Raw genomic sequence first — 20,062 nt, 5'->3', positions numbered from 1 at the left:
GGGGGTGAAGGTGCTGTGTTTAAAGAGGTGGAGTTATGCAGATCTAAAACGCGTGGATTGCAGCAGCAGCAAGCCGAAAAGTGCAGGCATGTAAGGGATCTAGAGGTTGACAACATGTCTTCTTAACGGGAGTCCAGGAGCTCATCTCCACAAATGGACTTTTCAGGATCCTTGGGTGGCTCCGTAGTTTGAAACCAATTCTGGTTATCGCTTCTCGGCCTTTTGGCTAAGATCTAGTGTAGTATCTGTTCTTATCAGTTTAATATCTGATACGTCCCCTATCTGGGGACCATATATTAAATGGATTTTTAGAACAGGGAGATGGAAAAAGAGCTTGCTCTGTCCACTCCACGCATTGACCTGGTATTGCAGTATCTCCAGGACCGGTGCACCCCTTCTTTAATGCAGTTTCTAAAATCAGAAAGAATTGAATTCAATGTTTTTTGTTCATTTTGCTTGTTTGTCGGATTTTGGGATGGACTCTTTGGCTTTGCTTTTCTTCTCCTCATTGGATTTTTCATGTTCAAAGTTGCAGAAGCCAGATTACAAGCTCATTTTGGTTCAACTTCAGCAACTGTGCATTGCATTGCCATGTAATGTGATGCAATGCTATCTTTCTAGCTCTCCCTTTTTACTTCCTTTTGGATAAACAGACATATTAGGCAAGCATTTTGGAGCTTTCACCTAAATAACTACAGGTGGTGAGATAAGCTGCACAATATAATTGACCTTTCAGTATATTGTTGCACACACACCATCTATTTAGCAAATGCCCTTGTTATCAACAGCAGCCTTTTAAACTCACCTGAGCTAACAGGTATGTGCGCTGGTTACTCTGCTGCGCTTAAAATTTCTTTTTTGGTTTGCTACAATGCCTTTTCTGAAACGTTGTCTCCTTCTGCTGGAACACTGACTTCTTTCATTTAATGCCTGCAGACTATAAAAGAGAACCCAACCCAAAAAGTTTGGTTGATTAGTCTGTGGCATTCTGTTAAACTGTTGCTTATGGCGGTCTCTGTGAGCTTCTCAGCGACATTCAGCCAGCCAGGTATCCTGCCTGCAGTAGATGGAATGTGGCAATGGAACGCTGGCTGCGCGTGTCATAATAGGCTCTGAGCCTTTATATACCTGTGCACAGCAGCAGCCACCTTCAGTCTGCTGCTGGACAGCCAGCAGCAGCAGCAGCAGGAGAGGTATGTAATCAGGAGCCCTCCTGCTAAGGGTAGACAGCTGCTCGTTCCACCCCACCCCCCGCCTTAATTGGTTCTCCTCCCTTCCAACGGTGTTGAGGCGGGTGGGAACAGCAGGGGGTGAAGGTGCTGTGTTTAAAGAGGTGGAGTTATGCAGATCTAAAACGCGTGGATTGCAGCAGCAGCAAGCCGAAAAGTGCAGGCATGTAAGGGATCTAGAGGTTGACAACATGTCTTCTTAACGGGAGTCCAGGAGCTCATCTCCACAAATGGACTTTTCAGGATCCTTGGGTGGCTCCGTAGTTTGAAACCAATTCTGGTTATCGCTTCTCGGCCTTTTGGCTAAGATCAAGTGTAGTATCTTTCGAAAAGGCGGTTTTGGATGTTGGCCGCCCTAGTAGATTGATACATTATGCACACTGGGGTTTAGGCGCTTGTTAGTACGCCAGGTGGCTAATATAGTCATCTGGTGGAAAGCATGGCCCCCCAGGATCGACGCCATTGGGCCGGGAAAGATCGAAAGCCCGAAGTGTGAAGTGCCCCAGGAGTGGTGACCCTGGGGTGCCTTAACTCACTGGGATTGGGAACCCCACTTGAGTTTATGGCACATTTGCACAAGCACTTCAAATTTTCTTTCTTCGCACACACCCTTATTCCGGGCCTTCTGGCCTTAGGATGGGGAATTTTTCAATTCCCGGTCGAAGGTCCGGGCAGTATTATACTGTGAAACCTTCACTATTTATTTAATTTCTTTGTCACTGTGTGTCCACTTATTCACGTGTGTCACGTCCTACTAGGATTTTGTCGGGATGCGGTTCCCTTATGGGTTCCTCTCTTGGCAGGTCTAGGGGGGGAGTGTGTGGCCATCAGGTTCCGCTCCCCCCTGAACCCCCCTGGCTCTCCTCTTTCGGGAGGAGAGCGTTGTTGGCTCCCCTCTTCCGGGAGGGGAGCACAGTCTTTGGCTCCCAGTGCCTTGCTCGGGTGAGAACTCGGGCAGGTGCTGGGGGTAAGATTGGGTCGCCTCTGGCTTCGGCTGGAGGTGGCGTTTTGTCCCTGTTCCTCGCTGTGGCCTTTTGGCTCGGAGGGACGGGGAATGGTTTGGGGGACCCTTCTCCTTTTGGAGAGGGTTTCAAGAAGACCAGCATCCTAGTGCACTTTTTTTGTGGCACTTGTCACTTTTTTAAGCGCACTCGGGTTTTGTACACGAATTCGGGCTTTCGATAAAAAAAAAAAAAAAAAATCTGTTCTTATCAGTTTAATATCTGATACGTCCCCTATCTGGGGACCATATATTAAATGGATTTTTAGAACAGGGAGATGGAAAAAGAGCTTGCTCTGTCCACTCCACGCATTGACCTGGTATTGCAGTATCTCCAGGACCGGTGCACCCCTTCTTTAATGCAGTTTCTAAAATCAGAAAGAATTGAATTCAATGTTTTTTGTTCATTTTGCTTGTTTGTCGGATTTTGGGATGGACTCTTTGGCTTTGCTTTTCTTCTCCTCATTGGATTTTTCATGTTCAAAGTTGCAGAAGCCAGATTACAAGCTCATTTTGGTTCAACTTCAGCAACTGTGCATTGCATTGCCATGTAATGTGATGCAATGCTATCTTTCTAGCTCTCCCTTTTTACTTCCTTTTGGATAAACAGACATATTAGGCAAGCATTTTGGAGCTTTCACCTAAATAACTACAGGTGGTGAGATAAGCTGCACAATATAATTGACCTTTCAGTATATTGTTGCACACACACCATCTATTTAGCAAATGCCCTTGTTATCAACAGCAGCCTTTTAAACTCACCTGAGCTAACAGGTATGTGCGCTGGTTACTCTGCTGCGCTTAAAATTTCTTTTTTGGTTTGCTACAATGCCTTTTCTGAAACGTTGTCTCCTTCTGCTGGAACACTGACTTCTTTCATTTAATGCCTGCAGACTATAAAAGAGAACCCAACCCAAAAAGTTTGGTTGATTAGTCTGTGGCATTCTGTTAAACTGTTGCTTATGGAGGTCTCTGTGAGCTTCTCAGCGACATTCAGCCAGCCAGGTATCCTGCCTGCAGTAGATGGAATGTGGCAATGGAACGCTGGCTGCGCGTGTCATAATAGGCTCTGAGCCTTTATATACCTGTGCACAGCAGCAGCCACCTTCAGTCTGCTGCTGGACAGCCAGCAGCAGCAGCAGGAGAGGTATGTAATCAGGAGCCCTCCTGCTAAGGGTAGACAGCTGCTCATTCCACCCCACCCCCCGCCTTAATTGGTTCTCCTCCCTTCCAACGGTGTTGAGGCGGGTGGGAACAGCAGGGGGTGAAGGTGCTGTGTTTAAAGAGGTGGAGTTATGCAGATCTAAAACGCGTGGATTGCAGCAGCAGCAAGCCGAAAAGTGCAGGCATGTAAGGGATCTAGAGGTTGACAACATGTCTTCTTAACGGGAGTCCAGGAGCTCATCTCCACAAATGGACTTTTCAGGATCCTTGGGTGGCTCCGTAGTTTGAAACCAATTCTGGTTATCGCTTCTCGGCCTTTTGGCTAAGATCAAGTGTAGTATCTGTTCTTATCAGTTTAATATCTGATACGTCCCCTATCTGGGGACCATATATTAAATGGATTTTTAGAACAGGGAGATGGAAAAAGAGCTTGCTCTGTCCACTCCACGCATTGACCTGGTATTGCAGTATCTCCAGGACCGGTGCACCCCTTCTTTAATGCAGTTTCTAAAATCAGAAAGAATTGAATTCAATGTTTTTTGTTCATTTTGCTTGTTTGTCGGATTTTGGGATGGACTCTTTGGCTTTGCTTTTCTTCTCCTCATTGGATTTTTCATGTTCAAAGTTGCAGAAGCCAGATTACAAGCTCATTTTGGTTCAACTTCAGCAACTGTGCATTGCATTGCCATGTAATGTGATGCAATGCTATCTTTCTAGCTCTCCCTTTTTACTTCCTTTTGGATAAACAGACATATTAGGCAAGCATTTTGGAGCTTTCACCTAAATAACTACAGGTGGTGAGATAAGCTGCACAATATAATTGACCTTTCAGTATATTGTTGCACACACACCATCTATTTAGCAAATGCCCTTGTTATCAACAGCAGCCTTTTAAACTCACCTGAGCTAACAGGTATGTGCGCTGGTTACTCTGCTGCGCTTAAAATTTCTTTTTTGGTTTGCTACAATGCCTTTTCTGAAACGTTGTCTCCTTCTGCTGGAACACTGACTTCTTTCATTTAATGCCTGCAGACTATAAAAGAGAACCCAACCCAAAAAGTTTGGTTGATTAGTCTGTGGCATTCTGTTAAACTGTTGCTTATGGCGGTCTCTGTGAGCTTCTCAGCGACATTCAGCCAGCCAGGTATCCTGCCTGCAGTAGATGGAATGTGGCAATGGAACGCTGGCTGCGCGTGTCATAATAGGCTCTGAGCCTTTATATACCTGTGCACAGCAGCAGCCACCTTCAGTCTGCTGCTGGACAGCCAGCAGCAGCAGCAGCAGGAGAGGTATGTAATCAGGAGCCCTCCTGCTAAGGGTAGACAGCTGCTCGTTCCACCCCACCCCCCGCCTTAATTGGTTCTCCTCCCTTCCAACGGTGTTGAGGCGGGTGGGAACAGCAGGGGGTGAAGGTGCTGTGTTTAAAGAGGTGGAGTTATGCAGATCTAAAACGCGTGGATTGCAGCAGCAGCAAGCCGAAAAGTGCAGGCATGTAAGGGATCTAGAGGTTGACAACATGTCTTCTTAACGGGAGTCCAGGAGCTCATCTCCACAAATGGACTTTTCAGGATCCTTGGGTGGCTCCGTAGTTTGAAACCAATTCTGGTTATCGCTTCTCGGCCTTTTGGCTAAGATCAAGTGTAGTATCTGTTCTTATCAGTTTAATATCTGATACGTCCCCTATCTGGGGACCATATATTAAATGGATTTTTAGAACAGGGAGATGGAAAAAGAGCTTGCTCTGTCCACTCCACGCATTGACCTGGTATTGCAGTATCTCCAGGACCGGTGCACCCCTTCTTTAATGCAGTTTCTAAAATCAGAAAGAATTGAATTCAATGTTTTTTGTTCATTTTGCTTGTTTGTCGGATTTTGGGATGGACTCTTTGGCTTTGCTTTTCTTCTCCTCATTGGATTTTTCATGTTCAAAGTTGCAGAAGCCAGATTACAAGCTCATTTTGGTTCAACTTCAGCAACTGTGCATTGCATTGCCATGTAATGTGATGCAATGCTATCTTTCTAGCTCTCCCTTTTTACTTCCTTTTGGATAAACAGACATATTAGGCAAGCATTTTGGAGCTTTCACCTAAATAACTACAGGTGGTGAGATAAGCTGCACAATATAATTGACCTTTCAGTATATTGTTGCACACACACCATCTATTTAGCAAATGCCCTTGTTATCAACAGCAGCCTTTTAAACTCACCTAAGCTAACAGGTATGTGCGCTGGTTACTCTGCTGCGCTTAAAATTTCTTTTTTGGTTTGCTACAATGCCTTTTCTGAAACGTTGTCTCCTTCTGCTGGAACACTGACTTCTTTCATTTAATGCCTGCAGACTATAAAAGAGAACCCAACCCAAAAAGTTTGGTTGATTAGTCTGTGGCATTCTGTTAAACTGTTGCTTATGGCGGTCTCTGTGAGCTTCTCAGCGACATTCAGCCAGCCAGGTATCCTGCCTGCAGTAGATGGAATGTGGCAATGGAACGCTGGCTGCGCGTGTCATAATAGGCTCTGAGCCTTTATATACCTGTGCACAGCAGCAGCCACCTTCAGTCTGCTGCTGGACAGCCAGCAGCAGCAGCAGCAGGAGAGGTATGTAATCAGGAGCCCTCCTGCTAAGGGTAGACAGCTGCTCGTTCCACCCCACCCCCCGCCTTAATTGGTTCTCCTCCCTTCCAACGGTGTTGAGGCGGGTGGGAACAGCAGGGGGTGAAGGTGCTGTGTTTAAAGAGGTGGAGTTATGCAGATCTAAAACGCGTGGATTGCAGCAGCAGCAAGCCGAAAAGTGCAGGCATGTAAGGGATCTAGAGGTTGACAACATGTCTTCTTAACGGGAGTCCAGGAGCTCATCTCCACAAATGGACTTTTCAGGATCCTTGGGTGGCTCCGTAGTTTGAAACCAATTCTGGTTATCGCTTCTCGGCCTTTTGGCTAAGATCAAGTGTAGTATCTGTTCTTATCAGTTTAATATCTGATACGTCCCCTATCTGGGGACCATATATTAAATGGATTTTTAGAACAGGGAGATGGAAAAAGAGCTTGCTCTGTCCACTCCACGCATTGACCTGGTATTGCAGTATCTCCAGGACCGGTGCACCCCTTCTTTAATGCAGTTTCTAAAATCAGAAAGAATTGAATTCAATGTTTTTTGTTCATTTTGCTTGTTTGTCGGATTTTGGGATGGACTCTTTGGCTTTGCTTTTCTTCTCCTCATTGGATTTTTCATGTTCAAAGTTGCAGAAGCCAGATTACAAGCTCATTTTGGTTCAACTTCAGCAACTGTGCATTGCATTGCCATGTAATGTGATGCAATGCTATCTTTCTAGCTCTCCCTTTTTACTTCCTTTTGGATAAACAGACATATTAGGCAAGCATTTTGGAGCTTTCACCTAAATAACTACAGGTGGTGAGATAAGCTGCACAATATAATTGACCTTTCAGTATATTGTTGCACACACACCATCTATTTAGCAAATGCCCTTGTTATCAACAGCAGCCTTTTAAACTCACCTGAGCTAACAGGTATGTGCGCTGGTTACTCTGCTGCGCTTAAAATTTCTTTTTTGGTTTGCTACAATGCCTTTTCTGAAACGTTGTCTCCTTCTGCTGGAACACTGACTTCTTTCATTTAATGCCTGCAGACTATAAAAGAGAACCCAACCCAAAAAGTTTGGTTGATTAGTCTGTGGCATTCTGTTAAACTGTTGCTTATGGCGGTCTCGGTGAGCTTCTCAGCGACATTCAGCCAGCCAGGTATCCTGCCTGCAGTAGATGGAATGTGGCAATGGAACGCTGGCTGCGCGTGTCATAATAGGCTCTGAGCCTTTATATACCTGTGCACAGCAGCAGCCACCTTCAGTCTGCTGCTGGACAGCCAGCAGCAGCAGCAGCAGGAGAGGTATGTAATCAGGAGCCCTCCTGCTAAGGGTAGACAGCTGCTCGTTCCACCCCACCCCCCGCCTTAATTGGTTCTCCTCCCTTCCAACGGTGTTGAGGCGGGTGGGAACAGCAGTGGGTGAAGGTGCTGTGTTTAAAGAGGTGGAGTTATGCAGATCTAAAACGCGTGGATTGCAGCAGCAGCAAGCCGAAAAGTGCAGGCATGTAAGGGATCTAGAGGTTGACAACATGTCTTCTTAACGGGAGTCCAGGAGCTCATCTCCACAAATGGACTTTTCAGGATCCTTGGGTGGCTCCGTAGTTTGAAACCAATTCTGGTTATCGCTTCTCGGCCTTTTGGCTAAGATCAAGTGTAGTATCTGTTCTTATCAGTTTAATATCTGATACGTCCCCTATCTGGGGACCATATATTAAATGGATTTTTAGAACAGGGAGATGGAAAAAGAGCTTGCTCTGTCCACTCCATGCATTGACCTGGTATTGCAGTATCTCCAGGACCGGTGCACCCCTTCTTTAATGCAGTTTCTAAAATCAGAAAGAATTGAATTCAATGTTTTTTGTTCATTTTGCTTGTTTGTCGGATTTTGGGATGGACTCTTTGGCTTTGCTTTTCTTCTCCTCATTGGATTTTTCATGTTCAAAGTTGCAGAAGCCAGATTACAAGCTCATTTTGGTTCAACTTCAGCAACTGTGCATTGCATTGCCATGTAATGTGATGCAATGCTATCTTTCTAGCTCTCCCTTTTTACTTCCTTTTGGATAAACAGACATATTAGGCAAGCATTTTGGAGCTTTCACCTAAATAACTACAGGTGGTGAGATAAGCTGCACAATATAATTGACCTTTCAGTATATTGTTTCACACACACCATCTATTTAGCAAATGCCCTTGTTATCAACAGCAGCCTTTTAAACTCACCTGAGCTAACAGGTATGTGCGCTGGTTACTCTGCTGCGCTTAAAATTTCTTTTTTGGTTTGCTACAATGCCTTTTCTGAAACGTTGTCTCCTTCTGCTGGAACACTGACTTCTTTCATTTAATGCCTGCAGACTATAAAAGAGAACCCAACCCAAAAAGTTTGGTTGATTAGTCTGTGGCATTCTGTTAAACTGTTGCTTATGGCGGTCTCTGTGAGCTTCTCAGCGACATTCAGCCAGCCAGGTATCCTGCCTGCAGTAGATGGAATGTGGCAATGGAACGCTGGCTGCGCGTATCATAATAGGCTCTGAGCCTTTATATACCTGTGCACAGCAGCAGCCACCTTCAGTCTGCTGCTGGACAGCCAGCAGCAGCAGCAGGAGAGGTATGTAATCAGGAGCCCTCCTGCTAAGGGTAGACAGCTGCTCGTTCCACCCCACCCCCCGCCTTAATTGGTTCTCCTCCCTTCCAACGGTGTTGAGGCGGGTGGGAACAGCAGGGGGTGAAGGTGCTGTGTTTAAAGAGGTGGAGTTATGCAGATCTAAAACGCGTGGATTGCAGCAGCAGCAAGCCGAAAAGTGCAGGCATGTAAGGGATCTAGAGGTTGACAACATGTCTTCTTAACGGGAGTCCAGGAGCTCATCTCCACAAATGGACTTTTCAGGATCCTTGGGTGGCTCCGTAGTTTGAAACCAATTCTGGTTATCGCTTCTCGGCCTTTTGGCTAAGATCAAGTGTAGTATCTGTTCTTATCAGTTTAATATCTGATACGTCCCCTATCTGGGGACCATATATTAAATGGATTTTTAGAACAGGGAGATGGAAAAAGAGCTTGCTCTGTCCACTCCACGCATTGACCTGGTATTGCAGTATCTCCAGGACCGGTGCACCCCTTCTTTAATGCAGTTTCTAAAATCAGAAAGAATTGAATTCAATGTTTTTTGTTCATTTTGCTTGTTTGTCGGATTTTGGGATGGACTCTTTGGCTTTGCTTTTCTTCTCCTCATTGGATTTTTCATGTTCAAAGTTGCAGAAGCCAGATTACAAGCTCATTTTGGTTCAACTTCAGCAACTGTGCATTGCATTGCCATGTAATGTGATGCAATGCTATCTTTCTAGCTCTCCCTTTTTACTTCCTTTTGGATAAACAGACATATTAGGCAAGCATTTTGGAGCTTTCACCTAAATAACTACAGGTGGTGAGATAAGCTGCACAATATAATTGACCTTTCAGTATATTGTTGCACACACACCATCTATTTAGCAAATGCCCTTGTTATCAACAGCAGCCTTTTAAACTCACCTGAGCTAACAGGTATGTGCGCTGGTTACTCTGCTGCGCTTAAAATTTCTTTTTTGGTTTGCTACAATGCCTTTTCTGAAACGTTGTCTCCTTCTGCTGGAACACTGACTTCTTTCATTTAATGCCTGCAGACTATAAAAGAGAACCCAACCCAAAAAGTTTGGTTGATTAGTCTGTGGCATTCTGTTAAACTGTTGCTTATGGCGGTCTCTATGAGCTTCTCAGCGACATTCAGCCAGCCAGGTATCCTGCCTGCAGTAGATGGAATGTGGCAATGGAACGCTGGCTGCGCGTGTCATAATAGGCTCTGAGCCTTTATATACCTGTGCACAGCAGCAGCCACCTTCAGTCTGCTGCTGGACAGCCAGCAGCAGCAGCAGCAGGAGAGGTATGTAATCAGGAGCCCTCCTGCTAAGGGTAGACAGCTGCTCGTTCCACCCCACCCCCCGCCTTAATTGGTTCTCCTCCCTTCCAACGGTGTTGAGGCAGGTGGGAACAGCAGGGGGTGAAGGTGCTGTGTTTAAAGAGGTGGAGTTATGCAGATCTAAAACGCGTGGATTGCAGCAGCAGCAAGCCGAAAAGTGCAGGCATGTAAGGGATCTAGAGGTTGACAACATGTCTTCTTAACGGGAGTCCAGGAGCTCATCTCCACAAATGGACTTTTCAGGATCCTTGGGTGGCTCCGTAGTTTGAAACCAATTCTGGTTATCGCTTCTCGGCCTTTTGGCTAAGATCAAGTGTAGTATCTGTTCTTATCAGTTTAATATCTGATACGTCCCCTATCTGGGGACCATATATTAAATGGATTTTTAGAACAGGGAGATGGAAAAAGAGCTTGCTCTGTCCACTCCACGCATTGACCTGGTATTGCAGTATCTCCAGGACCGGTGCACCCCTTCTTTAATGCAGTTTCTAAAATCAGAAAGAATTGAATTCAATGCTTTTTGTTCATTTTGCTTGTTTGTCGGATTTTGGGATGGACTCTTTGGCTTTGCTTTTCTTCTCCTCATTGGATTTTTCATGTTCAAAGTTGCAGAAGCCAGATTACAAGCTCATTTTGGTTCAACTTCAGCAACTGTGCATTGCATTGCCATGTAATGTGATGCAATGCTATCTTTCTAGCTCTCCCTTTTTACTTCCTTTTGGATAAACAGACATATTAGGCAAGCATTTTGGAGCTTTCACCTAAATAACTACAGGTGGTGAGATAAGCTGCACAATATAATTGACCTTTCAGTATATTGTTGCACACACACCATCTATTTAGCAAATGCCCTTGTTATCAACAGCAGCCTTTTAAACTCACCTGAGCTAACAGGTATGTGCGCTGGTTACTCTGCTGCGCTTAAAATTTCTTTTTTGGTTTGCTACAATGCCTTTTCTGAAACGTTGTCTCCTTCTGCTGGAACACTGACTTCTTTCATTTAATGCCTGCAGACTATAAAAGAGAACCCAACCCAAAAAGTTTGGTTGATTAGTCTGTGGCATTCTGTTAAACTGTTGCTTATGGCGGTCTCGGTGAGCTTCTCAGCGACATTCAGCCAGCCAGGTATCCTGCCTGCAGTAGATGGAATGTGGCAATGGAACGCTGGCTGCGCGTGTCATAATAGGCTCTGAGCCTTTATATACCTGTGCACAGCAGCAGCCACCTTCAGTCTGCTGCTGGACAGCCAGCAGCAGCAGCAGCAGGAGAGGTATGTAATCAGGAGCCCTCCTGCTAAGGGTAGACAGCTGCTCGTTCCACCCCACCCCCCGCCTTAATTGGTTCTCCTCCCTTCCAACGGTGTTGAGGCGGGTGGGAACAGCAGTGGGTGAAGGTGCTGTGTTTAAAGAGGTGGAGTTATGCAGATCTAAAACGCGTGGATTGCAGCAGCAGCAAGCCGAAAAGTGCAGGCATGTAAGGGATCTAGAGGTTGACAACATGTCTTCTTAACGGGAGTCCAGGAGCTCATCTCCACAAATGGACTTTTCAGGATCCTTGGGTGGCTCCGTAGTTTGAAACCAATTCTGGTTATCGCTTCTCGGCCTTTTGGCTAAGATCAAGTGTAGTATCTGTTCTTATCAGTTTAATATCTGATACGTCCCCTATCTGGGGACCATATATTAAATGGATTTTTAGAACAGGGAGATGGAAAAAGAGCTTGCTCTGTCCACTCCATGCATTGACCTGGTATTGCAGTATCTCCAGGACCGGTGCACCCCTTCTTTAATGCAGTTTCTAAAATCAGAAAGAATTGAATTCAATGTTTTTTGTTCATTTTGCTTGTTTGTCGGATTTTGGGATGGACTCTTTGGCTTTGCTTTTCTTCTCCTCATTGGATTTTTCATGTTCAAAGTTGCAGAAGCCAGATTACAAGCTCATTTTGGTTCAACTTCAGCAACTGTGCATTGCATTGCCATGTAATGTGATGCAATGCTATCTTTCTAGCTCTCCCTTTTTACTTCCTTTTGGATAAACAGACATATTAGGCAAGCATTTTGGAGCTTTCACCTAAATAACTACAGGTGGTGAGATAAGCTGCACAATATAATTGACCTTTCAGTATATTGTTTCACACACACCATCTATTTAGCAAATGCCCTTGTTATCAACAGCAGCCTTTTAAACTCACCTGAGCTAACAGGTATGTGCGCTGGTTACTCTGCTGCGCTTAAAATTTCTTTTTTGGTTTGCTACAATGCCTTTTCTGAAACGTTGTCTCCTTCTGCTGGAACACTGACTTCTTTCATTTAATGCCTGCAGACTATAAAAGAGAACCCAACCCAAAAAGTTTGGTTGATTAGTCTGTGGCATTCTGTTAAACTGTTGCTTATGGCGGTCTCTGTGAGCTTCTCAGCGACATTCAGCCAGCCAGGTATCCTGCCTGCAGTAGATGGAATGTGGCAATGGAACGCTGGCTGCGCGTATCATAATAGGCTCTGAGCCTTTATATACCTGTGCACAGCAGCAGCCACCTTCAGTCTGCTGCTGGACAGCCAGCAGCAGCAGCAGGAGAGGTATGTAATCAGGAGCCCTCCTGCTAAGGGTAGACAGCTGCTCGTTCCACCCCACCCCCCGCCTTAATTGGTTCTCCTCCCTTCCAACGGTGTTGAGGCGGGTGGGAACAGCAGGGGGTGAAGGTGCTGTGTTTAAAGAGGTGGAGTTATGCAGATCTAAAACGCGTGGATTGCAGCAGCAGCAAGCCGAAAAGTGCAGGCATGTAAGGGATCTAGAGGTTGACAACATGTCTTCTTAACGGGAGTCCAGGAGCTCATCTCCACAAATGGACTTTTCAGGATCCTTGGGTGGCTCCGTAGTTTGAAACCAATTCTGGTTATCGCTTCTCGGCCTTTTGGCTAAGATCAAGTGTAGTATCTGTTCTTATCAGTTTAATATCTGATACGTCCCCTATCTGGGGACCATATATTAAATGGATTTTTAGAACAGGGAGATGGAAAAAGAGCTTGCTCTGTCCACTCCACGCATTGACCTGGTATTGCAGTATCTCCAGGACCGGTGCACCCCTTCTTTAATGCAGTTTCTAAAATCAGAAAGAATTGAATTCAATGTTTTTTGTTCATTTTGCTTGTTTGTCGGATTTTGGGATGGACTCTTTGGCTTTGCTTTTCTTCTCCTCATTGGATTTTTCATGTTCAAAGTTGCAGAAGCCAGATTACAAGCTCATTTTGGTTCAACTTCAGCAACTGTGCATTGCATTGCCATGTAATGTGATGCAATGCTATCTTTCTAGCTCTCCCTTTTTACTTCCTTTTGGATAAACAGACATATTAGGCAAGCATTTTGGAGCTTTCACCTAAATAACTACAGGTGGTGAGATAAGCTGCACAATATAATTGACCTTTCAGTATATTGTTGCACACACACCATCTATTTAGCAAATGCCCTTGTTATCAACAGCAGCCTTTTAAACTCACCTGAGCTAACAGGTATGTGCGCTGGTTACTCTGCTGCGCTTAAAATTTCTTTTTTGGTTTGCTACAATGCCTTTTCTGAAACGTTGTCTCCTTCTGCTGGAACACTGACTTCTTTCATTTAATGCCTGCAGACTATAAAAGAGAACCCAACCCAAAAAGTTTGGTTGATTAGTCTGTGGCATTCTGTTAAACTGTTGCTTATGGCGGTCTCTATGAGCTTCTCAGCGACATTCAGCCAGCCAGGTATCCTGCCTGCAGTAGATGGAATGTGGCAATGGAACGCTGGCTGCGCGTGTCATAATAGGCTCTGAGCCTTTATATACCTGTGCACAGCAGCAGCCACCTTCAGTCTGCTGCTGGACAGCCAGCAGCAGCAGCAGCAGGAGAGGTATGTAATCAGGAGCCCTCCTGCTAAGGGTAGACAGCTGCTCGTTCCACCCCACCCCCCGCCTTAATTGGTTCTCCTCCCTTCCAACGGTGTTGAGGCAGGTGGGAACAGCAGGGGGTGAAGGTGCTGTGTTTAAAGAGGTGGAGTTATGCAGATCTAAAACGCGTGGATTGCAGCAGCAGCAAGCCGAAAAGTGCAGGCATGTAAGGGATCTAGAGGTTGACAACATGTCTTCTTAACGGGAGTCCAGGAGCTCATCTCCACAAATGGACTTTTCAGGATCCTTGGGTGGCTCCGTAGTTTGAAACCAATTCTGGTTATCGCTTCTCGGCCTTTTGGCTAAGATCAAGTGTAGTATCTGTTCTTATCAGTTTAATATCTGATACGTCCCCTATCTGGGGACCATATATTAAATGGATTTTTAGAACAGGGAGATGGAAAAAGAGCTTGCTCTGTCCACTCCACGCATTGACCTGGTATTGCAGTATCTCCAGGACCGGTGCACCCCTTCTTTAATGCAGTTTCTAAAATCAGAAAGAATTGAATTCAATGTTTTTTGTTCATTTTGCTTGTTTGTCGGATTTTGGGATGGACTCTTTGGCTTTGCTTTTCTTCTCCTCATTGGATTTTTCATGTTCAAAGTTGCAGAAGCCAGATTACAAGCTCATTTTGGTTCAACTTCAGCAACTGTGCATTGCATTGCCATGTAATGTGATGCAATGCTATCTTTCTAGCTCTCCCTTTTTACTTCCTTTTGGATAAACAGACATATTAGGCAAGCATTTTGGAGCTTTCACCTAAATAACTACAGGTGGTGAGATAAGCTGCACAATATAATTGACCTTTCAGTATATTGTTGCACACACACCATCTATTTAGCAAATGCCCTTGTTATCAACAGCAGCCTTTTAAACTCACCTGAGCTAACAGGTATGTGCGCTGGTTACTCTGCTGCGCTTAAAATTTCTATTTTTGGTTTGCTACAATGCCTTATCTGAAACGTTGTCTCCTTCTGCTGGAACACTGACTTCTTTCATTTAATGCCTGCAGACTATAAAAGAGAACCCAACCCAAAAAGTTTGGTTGATTAGTCTGTGGCATTCTGTTAAACTGTTGCTTATGGCGGTCTCTGTGAGCTTCTCAGCGACATTCAGCCAGCCAGGTATCCTGCCTGCAGTAGATGGAATGTGGCAATGGAACGCTGGCTGCGCGTGTCATAATAGGCTCTGAGCCTTTATATACCTGTGCACAGCAGCAGCCACCTTCAGTCTGCTGCTGGACAGCCAGCAGCAGCAGCAGCAGGAGAGGTATGTAATCAGGAGCCCTCCTGCTAAGGGTAGACAGCTGCTCGTTCCACCCCACCCCCCGCCTTAATTGGTTCTCCTCCCTTCCAACGGTGTTGAGGCGGGTGGGAACAGCAGGGGGTGAAGGTGCTGTGTTTAAAGAGGTGGAGTTATGCAGATCTAAAACGCGTGGATTGCAGCAGCAGCAAGCCGAAAAGTGCAGGCATGTAAGGGATCTAGAGGTTGACAACATGTCTTCTTAACGGGAGTCCAGGAGCTCATCTCCACAAATGGACTTTTCAGGATCCTTGGGTGGCTCCGTAGTTTGAAACCAATTCTGGTTATCGCTTCTCGGCCTTTTGGCTAAGATCAAGTGTAGTATCTGTTCTTATCAGTTTAATATCTGATACGTCCCCTATCTGGGGACCATATATTAAATGGATTTTTAGAACAGGGAGATGGAAAAAGAGCTTGCTCTGTCCACTCCACGCATTGACCTGGTATTGCAGTATCTCCAGGACCGGTGCACCCCTTCTTTAATGCAGTTTCTAAAATCAGAAAGAATTGAATTCAATGTTTTTTGTTCATTTTGCTTGTTTGTCGGATTTTGGGATGGACTCTTTGGCTTTGCTTTTCTTCTCCTCATTGGATTTTTCATGTTCAAAGTTGCAGAAGCCAGATTACAAGCTCATTTTGGTTCAACTTCAGCAACTGTGCATTGCATTGCCATGTAATGTGATGCAATGCTATCTTTCTAGCTCTCCCTTTTTACTTCCTTTTGGATAAACAGACATATTAGGCAAGCATTTTGGAGCTTTCACCTAAATAACTACAGGTGGTGAGATAAGCTGCACAATATAATTGACCTTTCAGTATATTGTTGCACACACACCATCTATTTAGCAAATGCCCTTGTTATCAACAGCAGCCTTTTAAACTCACCTGAGCTAACAGGTATGTGCGCTGGTTACTCTGCTGCGCTAAAAATTTCTTTTTTGGTTTGCTACAATGCCTTTTCTGAAACGTTGTCTCCTTCTGCTGGAACACTGACTTCTTTCATTTAATGCCTGCAGACTATAAAAGAGAACCCAACCCAAAAAGTTTGGTTGATTAGTCTGTGGCATTCTGTTAAACTGTTGCTTATGGCGGTCTCTGTGAGCTTCTCAGCGACATTCAGCCAGCCAGGTATCCTGCCTGCAGTAGATGGAATGTGGCAATGGAACGCTGGCTGCGCGTGTCATAATAGGCTCTGAGCCTTTATATACCTGTGCACAGCAGCAGCCACCTTCAGTCTGCTGCTGGACAGCCAGCAGCAGCAGCAGCAGGAGAGGTATGTAATCAGGAGCCCTCCTGCTAAGGGTAGACAGCTGCTCGTTCCACCCCACCCCCCGCCTTAATTGGTTCTCCTCCCTTCCAACGGTGTTGAGGCGGGTGGGAACAGCAGGGGGTGAAGGTGCTGTGTTTAAAGAGGTGGAGTTATGCAGATCTAAAACGCGTGGATTGCAGCAGCAGCAAGCCGAAAAGTGCAGGCATGTAAGGGATCTAGAGGTTGACAACATGTCTTCTTAACGGGAGTCCAGGAGCTCATCTCCACAAATGGACTTTTCAGGATCCTTGGGTGGCTCCGTAGTTTGAAACCAATTCTGGTTATCGCTTCTCGGCCTTTTGGCTAAGATCAAGTGTAGTATCTGTTCTTATCAGTTTAATATCTGATACATCCCCTATCTGGGGACCATATATTAAATGGATTTTTAGAACAGGGAGATGGAAAAAGAGCTTGCTCTGTCCACTCCACGCATTGACCTGGTATTGCAGTATCTCCAGGACCGGTGCACCCCTTCTTTAATGCAGTTTCTAAAATCAGAAAGAATTGAATACAATGTTTTTTGTTCATTTTGCTTGTTTGTCGGATTTTGGGATGGACTCTTTGGCTTTGCTTTTCTTCTCCTCATTGGATTTTTCATGTTCAAAGTTGCAGAAGCCAGATTACAAGCTCATTTTGGTTCAACTTCAGCAACTGTGCATTGCATTGCCATGTAATGTGATGCAATGCTATCTTTCTAGCTCTCCCTTTTTACTTCCTTTTGGATAAACAGACATATTAGGCAAGCATTTTGGAGCTTTCACCTAAATAACTACAGGTGGTGAGATAAGCTGCACAATATAATTGACCTTTCAGTATATTGTTGCACACACACCATCTATTTAGCAAATGCCCTTGTTATCAACAGCAGCCTTTTAAACTCACCTGAGCTAACAGGTATGTGCGCTTGTTACTCTGCTGCGCTTAAAATTTCTTTTTTGGTTTGCTACAATGCCTTTTCTGAAACGTTGTCTCCTTCTGCTGGAACACTGACTTCTTTAATTTAATGCCTGCAGACTATAAAAGAGAACCCAACCCAAAAAGTTTGGTTGATTAGTCTGTGGCATTCTGTTAAACTGTTGCTTATGGCGGTCTCTGTGAGCTTCTCAGCGACATTCAGCCAGCCAGGTATCCTGCCTGCAGTAGATGGAATGTGGCAATGGAACGCTGGCTGCGCGTGTCATAATAGGCTCTGAGCCTTTATATACCTGTGCACAGCAGCAGCCACCTTCAGTCTGCTGCTGGACAGCCAGCAGCAGCAGCAGCAGGAGAGGTATGTAATCAGGAGCCCTCCTGCTAAGGGTAGACAGCTGCTCGTTCCACCCCACCCCCCGCCTTAATTGGTTCTCCTCCCTTCCAACGGTGTTGAGGCGGGTGGGAACAGCAGGGGGTGAAGGTGCTGTGTTTAAAGAGGTGGAGTTATGCAGATCTAAAACGCGTGGATTGCAGCAGCAGCAAGCCGAAAAGTGCAGGCATGTAAGGGATCTAGAGGTTGACAACATGTCTTCTTAACGGGAGTCCAGGAGCTCATCTCCACAAATGGACTTTTCAGGATCCTTGGGTGGCTCCGTAGTTTGAAACCAATTCTGGTTATCGCTTCTCGGCCTTTTGGCTAAGATCAAGTGTAGTATCTTTCGAAAAGGCGGTTTTGGATGTTGGCCGCCCTAGTAGATTGATACATTATGCACACTGGGGTTTAGGCGCTTGTTAGTACGCCAGGTGGCTAATATAGTCATCTGGTGGAAAGCATGGCCCCCCAGGATCGACGCCATTGGGCCGGGGAAGATCGAAAGCCCGAAGTGTGAAGTGCCCCAGGAGTGGTGACCCTGGGGTGCCTTAACTCACTGGGATTGGGAACCCCACTTGAGTTTATGGCACATTTGCACAAGCACTTCAAATTTTCTTTCTTCGCACACACCCTTATTCCGGGCCTTCTGGCCTTAGGATGGGGAATTTTTCAATTCCCGGTCGAAGGTCCGGGCAGTATTATACTGTGAAACCTTCACTATTTATTTAATTTCTTTGTCACTGTGTGTCCACTTATTCACGTGTGTCACGTCCTACTAGGATTTTGTCGGGATGCGGTTCCCTTACGGGTTCCTCTCTTGGCAGGTCTAGGGGGGGAGTGTGTGGCCATCAGGTTCCGCTCCCCCCTGAACCCCTCTGGCTCTCCTCTTTCGGGAGGAGAGCGTTGTTGGCTCCCCTCTTCCGGGAGGGGAGCACAGTCTTTGGCTCCCAGTGCCTTGCTCGGGTGAGAACTCGGGCAGGTGCTGGGGGTAAGATTGGGTCGCCTCTGGCTTCGGCTGGAGGTGGCTTTTTGTCCCTGTTCCTCGCTGTGGCCTTTTGGCTCGGAGGGACGGGGAATGGTTTGGGGGACCCTTCTCCTTTTGGAGAGGGTTTCAAGAAGACCAGCTTCCTAGTGCACTTTTTTTGTGGCACTTGTCACTTTTTTAAGCGCACTCGGGTTTTGTACACGAATTCGGGCTTTCAAAAAAAAAAAAAAAAAAATCTGTTCTTATCAGTTTAATATCTGATACATCCCCTATCTGGGGACCATATATTAAATGGATTTTTAGAACAGGGAGATGGAAAAAGAGCTTGCTCTGTCCACTCCACGCATTGACCTGGTATTGCAGTATCTCCAGGACCGGTGCACCCCTTCTTTAATGCAGTTTCTAAAATCAGAAAGAATTGAATTCAATGTTTTTTGTTCATTTTGCTTGTTTGTCGGATTTTGGGATGGACTCTTTGGCTTTGCTTTTCTTCTCCTCATTGGATTTTTCATGTTCAAAGTTGCAGAAGCCAGATTACAAGCTCATTTTGGTTCAACTTCAGCAACTGTGCATTGCATTGCCATGTAATGTGATGCAATGCTATCTTTCTAGCTCTCCCTTTTTACTTCCTTTTGGATAAACAGACATATTAGGCAAGCATTTTGGAGCTTTCACCTAAATAACTACAGGTGGTGAGATAAGCTGCACAATATAATTGACCTTTCAGTATATTGTTGCACACACACCATCTATTTAGCAAATGCCCTTGTTATCAACAGCAGCCTTTTAAACTCACCTGAGCTAACAGGTATGTGCGCTTGTTACTCTGCTGCGCTTAAAATTTCTTTTTTGGTTTGCTACAATGCCTTTTCTGAAACGTTGTCTCCTTCTGCTGGAACACTGACTTCTTTAATTTAATGCCTGCAGACTATAAAAGAGAACCCAACCCAAAAAGTTTGGTTGATTAGTCTGTGGCATTCTGTTAAACTGTTGCTTATGGCGGTCTCTGTGAGCTTCTCAGCGACATTCAGCCAGCCAGGTATCCTGCCTGCAGTAGATGGAATGTGGCAATGGAACGCTGGCTGCGCGTGTCATAATAGGCTCTGAGCCTTTATATACCTGTGCACAGCAGCAGCCACCTTCAGTCTGCTGCTGGACAGCCAGCAGCAGCAGCAGCAGGAGAGGTATGTAATCAGGAGCCCTCCTGCTAAGGGTAGACAGCTGCTCGTTCCACCCCACCCCCCGCCTTAATTGGTTCTCCTCCCTTCCAACGGTGTTGAGGCGGGTGGGAACAGCAGGGGGTGAAGGTGCTGTGTTTAAAGAGG

General features: G+C 45.5%; 14 non-coding genes and 2 pseudogenes across 14 annotated transcripts; all 16 read left to right on the top strand.

The window, feature by feature from the left end:
• The first annotated feature begins 206 nt into the window (after positions 1-206).
• Positions 207-397, top strand: LOC141213111 (U2 spliceosomal RNA). The gene has a single exon (XR_012282688.1). It is a non-coding gene; the product is annotated as a U2 spliceosomal RNA (small nuclear RNA).
• Positions 398-1,512: 1,115 nt separating this feature from the next.
• LOC141213247 (U2 spliceosomal RNA) lies at positions 1,513-1,604 on the top strand (annotated as a pseudogene).
• A 794-nt stretch (positions 1,605-2,398) lies between these two features.
• LOC141213196 (U2 spliceosomal RNA) lies at positions 2,399-2,583 on the top strand. Its single transcript, XR_012282753.1, has one exon. It is a non-coding gene; the product is annotated as a U2 spliceosomal RNA (small nuclear RNA).
• A 1,112-nt stretch (positions 2,584-3,695) lies between these two features.
• LOC141212859 (U2 spliceosomal RNA) lies at positions 3,696-3,886 on the top strand. The gene has a single exon (XR_012282444.1). It is a non-coding gene; the product is annotated as a U2 spliceosomal RNA (small nuclear RNA).
• Positions 3,887-5,001: 1,115 nt separating this feature from the next.
• Positions 5,002-5,192, top strand: LOC141212858 (U2 spliceosomal RNA). The gene has a single exon (XR_012282443.1). It is a non-coding gene; the product is annotated as a U2 spliceosomal RNA (small nuclear RNA).
• A 1,115-nt stretch (positions 5,193-6,307) lies between these two features.
• LOC141212857 (U2 spliceosomal RNA) lies at positions 6,308-6,498 on the top strand. Its single transcript, XR_012282442.1, has one exon. It is a non-coding gene; the product is annotated as a U2 spliceosomal RNA (small nuclear RNA).
• Positions 6,499-7,613: 1,115 nt separating this feature from the next.
• On the top strand, positions 7,614-7,804 carry LOC141213071 (U2 spliceosomal RNA). The gene has a single exon (XR_012282649.1). It is a non-coding gene; the product is annotated as a U2 spliceosomal RNA (small nuclear RNA).
• A 1,112-nt stretch (positions 7,805-8,916) lies between these two features.
• Positions 8,917-9,107, top strand: LOC141212856 (U2 spliceosomal RNA). The gene has a single exon (XR_012282441.1). It is a non-coding gene; the product is annotated as a U2 spliceosomal RNA (small nuclear RNA).
• Positions 9,108-10,222: 1,115 nt separating this feature from the next.
• Positions 10,223-10,413, top strand: LOC141212855 (U2 spliceosomal RNA). Its single transcript, XR_012282440.1, has one exon. It is a non-coding gene; the product is annotated as a U2 spliceosomal RNA (small nuclear RNA).
• Positions 10,414-11,528: 1,115 nt separating this feature from the next.
• Positions 11,529-11,719, top strand: LOC141213070 (U2 spliceosomal RNA). The gene has a single exon (XR_012282648.1). It is a non-coding gene; the product is annotated as a U2 spliceosomal RNA (small nuclear RNA).
• A 1,112-nt stretch (positions 11,720-12,831) lies between these two features.
• Positions 12,832-13,022, top strand: LOC141212853 (U2 spliceosomal RNA). Its single transcript, XR_012282439.1, has one exon. It is a non-coding gene; the product is annotated as a U2 spliceosomal RNA (small nuclear RNA).
• A 1,115-nt stretch (positions 13,023-14,137) lies between these two features.
• On the top strand, positions 14,138-14,328 carry LOC141212852 (U2 spliceosomal RNA). Its single transcript, XR_012282438.1, has one exon. It is a non-coding gene; the product is annotated as a U2 spliceosomal RNA (small nuclear RNA).
• A 1,116-nt stretch (positions 14,329-15,444) lies between these two features.
• Positions 15,445-15,635, top strand: LOC141212851 (U2 spliceosomal RNA). Its single transcript, XR_012282437.1, has one exon. It is a non-coding gene; the product is annotated as a U2 spliceosomal RNA (small nuclear RNA).
• Positions 15,636-16,750: 1,115 nt separating this feature from the next.
• LOC141213105 (U2 spliceosomal RNA) lies at positions 16,751-16,941 on the top strand. Its single transcript, XR_012282682.1, has one exon. It is a non-coding gene; the product is annotated as a U2 spliceosomal RNA (small nuclear RNA).
• Positions 16,942-18,056: 1,115 nt separating this feature from the next.
• On the top strand, positions 18,057-18,148 carry LOC141213246 (U2 spliceosomal RNA; annotated as a pseudogene).
• Positions 18,149-18,942: 794 nt separating this feature from the next.
• Positions 18,943-19,125, top strand: LOC141213213 (U2 spliceosomal RNA). The gene has a single exon (XR_012282766.1). It is a non-coding gene; the product is annotated as a U2 spliceosomal RNA (small nuclear RNA).
• Positions 19,126-20,062: the final 937 nt, after the last annotated feature.

This window comes from Phyllobates terribilis, unplaced genomic scaffold, assembly GCF_046119375.1.
Source record: "Phyllobates terribilis strain yellow unplaced genomic scaffold, ASM4611937v1 Scaffold_187__1_contigs__length_3656778, whole genome shotgun sequence".
Classification (NCBI taxonomy): domain Eukaryota; kingdom Metazoa; phylum Chordata; class Amphibia; order Anura; family Dendrobatidae; genus Phyllobates; species Phyllobates terribilis.
Note: the sequence above shows the minus strand (reverse complement) of the source record. Positions and strands in the feature narration are given on the sequence as shown.